Here is a 6,000-nt window from a genome sequence, read left to right as displayed (position 1 = left end):
CTTACAAGTTTATTTTACTTTGGCTACGTCTATGTTTGGTTTGATTTCAGGGTTATGTCATTGTGTGTTAATCACAAGCTGTTGTCTGTCATTGTTGGTTCTCTGTCTGAAGGACTGCCTTTAGCATCTGTTGTAAAGTTTGACCTATGGGTTTTGGGACACAAGCCTGTGGGAGACTCCAGCTTGTCGTCTGATCTGTGGATTTAGGACTTGCCAGTACCCCACAATCATGTGAGACCGTTCCTTGAAGTAAATCTCTCTCTTTCTCTATCTATTCATCCATCATCCATCCATCACCCATCCATCCACCCACCCATCCTTTTGTCTATCTGTCTACCTATCTATATTTCAGAGAACTGTGACTAAGACATGAATAAAGCTGCTATGAATGTTCCCATACAGGTCTGTGTGGATATAAGTTTCCATTCACTGCATATTAAAAGCTGGATCCTGCCCAGAAGAACTAGATGGTACCTGGCTACCACAGTCAATCACTCGGAAGGGGATCTATGTAGGAGACCCTGGATAGAGTGGGAGAACAATGTGGAACAAAACTCAAAATCATTTAAAAAAAAAAAAAGGGACGAAGTTTGTTGCTCTGACAGAGCCTGATGGAACCACTGAGACTATGGCCCCTAGCTGCCCTTCAGGTCTGGAATTGAACCCACACCTGTGGCTTCCAGCCAAACAAAAGACAGACATATGAGGTGAAAATTTACACTAGGTACATACAGTCCTTGGAGAGAACAATCATGGGAGAATAGAAGGGCTGTGTTTGCACAGGGAGACAGCTCAGGGGGCAAGAGTGCATGGAGGGATGGACACAGGAAAGAGGTAACTACGGGGAAGAAGTGGGAGGGGAGCTGTTGCATTGTGGGAGATTTCAGTCAATGTCATGAGACCAAGTGTATGTGAACTGCTGTATGGAAAATGAATTTGCTCTGTAAACTTTCATCTAAATCACACAGACACAAAAGCTGGATCCTGCTCTGTGCTGGGTCCCGGGAGTCTTGGCATTTCCTGGTGACCCAGTGGCTTGGGAAGCATGTAGGCACACACATATTGCAGTGTAGAGGAATAGGAAACACTCTTCCTTTAAGGGACTCAGCGGACTCCAGCCTGACTGGCAGCATCTGAGCCCCTCCAAGGGCCTTAGGTGGTAGCTGGGCTCTAGACCCCCCAGAAGATGTTGGTTTCCCCTTGTCACCTGTGCACCTGGCTCTCTGTGCCCTGGGGCTCTACGAGCAGACTCCAGCTTCCCTGTCTTGATTTAGGATTGAGTCCCATGAAGTCTCTGCCTGGCTGTGGTGAGCATGGGTGCACTTCTCACAGGAAGGATTCAAGTTCAGGGTTGGGGCTGGTGGCTCTCAAGTCCTGAGGATTCCATGGACTCTGTATGTGGCTGGGTTCCTTCCCTGGGCACCTCTGCCTGTACAAAAGCCACTCCTGGATCTGGTCACTTTACCCCAAATTAGGACACATTTTGATTTTTGGAAGACTTTTGCTGCCTTGAGAAATAAGGTTAACAGCTCTCAAAATAGTTTCTCTGCAAATAATGGACGGGCTCATTTGGCCCCAAATGAATCTGATGGAGAATTAAAAAGCATCCCTTTTCCCAGAAAACAGATTCTTCATTGACACATTTCCTCCTGTTGATTCCTTCCCCCCGTCCAAAATGGAGCCTTTTTCCTCCGTCTTTTATGCGAGGAGCCGGGACAGAGAAACACAAAGTCCACTTGTCAGCAATATTCTTTCAAAGCCCCTGTTCTCTTTTCCTCTGGGGTCGCCCGACAATAGCGCTATTATCAGATAGCTCTCTCAGCCTCGAGATTTGTCCTCTCCCCTCCGGGGCTAATGAGGAGGAAGGTTGCCAGGCTGAACAAAGATGGGAGGATTTTCCCTTGACTCAGGCCCGAATGTGGCGAACTCCGGGGAAGGCTATTAGGGTGGATGCAGGATACTGTCATTTGATCGCTATGAATGACTTCTGGAAGCATGGCCATTCATCAGTTTTGTAATTCACATCATTTGTCCTCGGAGAACGGAAACATATTTCCCAGAGAGAAGCCTTTCAAGTTGTTTCTGTGCCTTGTGCTCCCGGGGCACACCCCGCGTCTGACCATCAGGCTTAAGGTTTCACTGGCGCTTTGTCAATCATGTTGGGAGAGAAAAGAATCTCGAAATATTTAAATGCTCTCCCTGCCCCTCACCCCTGCCCCCAACCAGCTCCGTGCTGTGGAAATACACTTGGCTTGATGGTGTGAAAAACATAAAAAGGCTCAGTGCCCCAGATCTGGGGCCAGTGTCTTGTTCCAAGATCAACTTCTGCTTCTTACCTTTTGGTAGCTACTGAGAGCTACTGTTTAGAAGATGCTGGCCCCAAGCACCTCCTTGTATTTCCATCAGAGAATGTTCAGACCTCTTAGTGGGTTTGGAGGCACTGGAGTTCCCAGAATTATGTTGAGGGAAGGTCTCTTATAGCAGGCATTTATCCATCCAGCCACCCACCCATACATCCAATCCGTCCATCCCATTCATCTACCTGTCCATGCGTCTGCCCACCCATCCCAACCCTCTGTCCCTCCCTCCCTCCATGCAGCCTTCTACAGAGAAGCCAGGCTCTGTGGACTCAGCGATCAATGCAGGCAACTCTCTGTCCCCACAGACCCCACACTCTGTCTATATGAGATATATTTTTTGACTCAGTAAAGTAGGCCAAGTGGGGTCTCCAGCCTGGCCTGGGCCTGCAGAAGTTGTCAGTGGGGCTGGAGGCCATCACCCTTGGGCTAGGCCACAGCTGTGACATCTAAGTCCCTCTCAACTGCTAGGAAAAGTCTATGAATGACTTCTGGATTTCTCTGTTTGTTTGTAACAGTGTTTTCTTCCAAAGAAAAGGAAAGGCAACCCTCAGCCTACCTGGAGCAGTATTTCTCTGTGTGTAAAACTCTGACTGTGGCCATTTCTCCTTGGGTCTTTCAAGGAATGACATTAGTCATGCCAGTGTGGGTGGGGTGCTTTGTCTGGAAAGATCTTCTGGTTGGGTTTCCTGGTAGAGGGTGTGCTGCCCACCTATTGCCCTCTGCATTCTGTCAGGAGAAGAGAAGCCAAGGGTTAGACGGTTGTTGGAGCATCCCTGGTGTTTGGGAGCTGACTCCTGGTGGCCCAAGTTGCTGGAAGGTGGTTGGCAGTTGGAAAGGAAGGAGGCCCAGAGCCTTGGGGAGGGATGCAAACAGAGGCTGAAGTAAGAGGGCTGAGCTTAACTGGCAGCCAGAGATTCCCTGTGATGAGAGTGGCCAGGAAAACATCAGCAGTGGCTGGTAACCACTTGATATAAATTTTATTGTTCACTTATGCTACTTAAACATGGGGCTTGCCTACAGAGGACACCATTTTCAGAAACCTCCAGGCCAGTGGACAACATCAATTCTGCAGCTTTCGAACAGGCCTGTGTTTAGAGAACTTGGGGGAGGTGGTGAGTAAGAAAAAGAAGGGGTGGTGGAGACCTAGCTCCAGAGGTCTGGGGGCTGCCATGAGGAGGTGATGAGGAGAAGTCAAGAGAAATTCAGAGACCCAGTGGGGCAGGGGACACGAGGCAAGGCTGGCCTAGAGGCTGTTGGCCTGGAGGATGCTGGAGGTATTAGTTAGCTTCTATGACAGCAGGAAGCAACATGGAGATGCATGTGGGTGGGAAGGGCTTGAGGAAGTCCCTGGGCATGGGGGCCTCCAAAGGCCTCTGGGTCACAGCAGAATTGTGGGGGAGGTCTGGCCCCCTGGAGGCAAATGGACCATGAGAAAAAGCCCCAGAGCACCAAAGGAGAGGAGCCTTGAGGGAGCCTGGGCCTGCTCTCCTAGACCCCAGAGCATTGTGTCAGCCCCTGTCCTTCTGGCCACTGCCTCCTGGGAAGGTTGTAGGCCTTGGTGGGAGCCATGTGAGGATGGAATGGTGTTTGTGGAGATGGCCTCTGTGGAAGGCTGGCAGGTGGGGAGGGCTGGGAGGGTTGGTCCACTCTTATGGAGGAGTGGGTTTGGGTCTGACTGTACAGGGACAGTGCTACACCTACATGGAGGAAGGCTGAGCTCCTGAGCTGCTCTGGGCCATGGTTCATGGGGGTGTGGGCTCTGGAGGCTGCCACACCTGGAGGTTAATACCCTCACTGGGGTCTCTGGAGACTTGGTACTCTTCTGAGCTTGCTCTCACTTCCTGGAAAATGGGAATAGCAATGACACTTGCCCTGGTGGCAGTATGTGTGTGTGGTGGTTCACTTGGACCACAGCCTGGCCCCATCATGCCTCAATAAGGCAGGTGAACTGGCCGCCAAGGAGCCTCATCCCGCTCGTCTGTCCTCCCAACCAGTAACTCGCCCAGCACCAGGCTTAGAAAAGCACACAGGTTTATTGCATATCAATCTCAGGTATAAATTCCTTGTAGCATCGGAAAGATTACATTTGGTATACAGTCCTATTCTACAGCATGAACCTCAGATCAGCGTCTCTAGGCGTCATTGTAAAGAAAGGTCTCTACCCAAGTACATCTGCCTTTATCACAGGCATCAAAGGAAACCTGCCGAATCGCCCGGTTACTGATTCCCGACACACCGTGTCTGATTGGTCGATTCGCTCACAGCGATTTCCACATTCTTTAGGAACTGCGCCTCATTTGGCTTTGGCAGTTCAGGACTTCTGGTCTCAGACGAAGACCCTAATCATACAGTCAATGAGTGCATCTACGGAGTTTTCCTTTTTAATAAAAATTTCACAGACAGACACAATACTGACCACTAAACACGCGCCATGCACAATTTACTTATAAACAAAACAAGCGATTTACAACCAAGAGGGACACGGGACAAGAGCCAGCCTCCTTCTCAATGGTTTTACTTTCTTTTCTTATTATTTTTTTTAAAAACATTATATGAAAAACAGACATTTACATTTGATTTCTTTTTCAACGCTATAGAGTTCTAAAAGAAAAAAAACCCACAAAACAAAAACAAAACTAAAGCAAATCTGTAGGTAACAATGGCAAAGGGAGGACATGGAACGCACAGGTCCTTGATTCTCGCGAGCATGGTATATATGCAGTTATACATACATACATACGTGTGATTTTAAATTATATATTCCAACACTGGGGCTCAGCTCCCCTTGTTGCGAGGAGGAGAGCAAAGCGCATGCGAGACACGTAGAAATGTAATCTTCCAGATGACTAAGTGCACCTGTGAGCCGCACATTTGGAAACTCAAGCTGCCTTTGCCTTTTGATTTTTCCAAAAGTGGTTAAGACGGATCTGTGACAGAAAAGAGCAAAACGACAATGAAATGGGTGGGAGCAGAGGAGCTCTTCCTGGAAGAATGCAAGAACGTCCTTGTCACAGTATTACTCATTGCTACGGAGACACAGTTTCATGGCTTCGATACCCGGCTGACCACCGCTGACCAGGGGCAGCTGTGTCCTCGGATCCCCGGCCAGAGGGGAGTGTGGTCCCCGGCACCCCCTCCATGGCACCCACCCCCTCAGCCCTCCTGAAGGACAGTGGGCCATGAACACAGCTCAGTAGGTTTCAGTCATGGGGTCAGGGGTCAGGGGTCCACTCCAGTGCTTCGAGACTTCGAGTCTAAAACACGTGATATGTACTCAGGCAAGTGCTTTGCGAACGCTCACTGGGGAAGCAGCTAAGGCAGAGAAGGCCAAGGGCTCTGAGATTCCAAGGGCAGACTCAGGGATGCAGAGGCGGTGGTCAGTCAAGCTTGGACAGACCAGCTGCCCTCCTGGGCTTGGAAGGCTGTGAGGGCAGGGCAGTATCTCCAGCTATGCTTGTGCCCACCTGTCCTCAGAGACACACCTCAGGGATTCTGGCAGGCCCACGAACACCCTCCCTGGGGTTAGAATTGAGGAGTCTCCCGGGTCACACTGCAGAGGGGTCTGCCTAGACAAAAGGCCCCCTAGTAGTCCTGGGAATGGGAGCAGCAGTAGAGGCTGGGGTTGGAGGGGCAGTGGGGA

This window comes from Orycteropus afer, unplaced genomic scaffold (assembly GCF_000298275.1).
Source record: "Orycteropus afer afer isolate SDZICR_OR568_19922 unplaced genomic scaffold, OryAfe1.0 scaffold00136, whole genome shotgun sequence".
Classification (NCBI taxonomy): Eukaryota; Metazoa; Chordata; class Mammalia; order Tubulidentata; family Orycteropodidae; genus Orycteropus; species Orycteropus afer.
Note: the sequence above shows the minus strand (reverse complement) of the source record.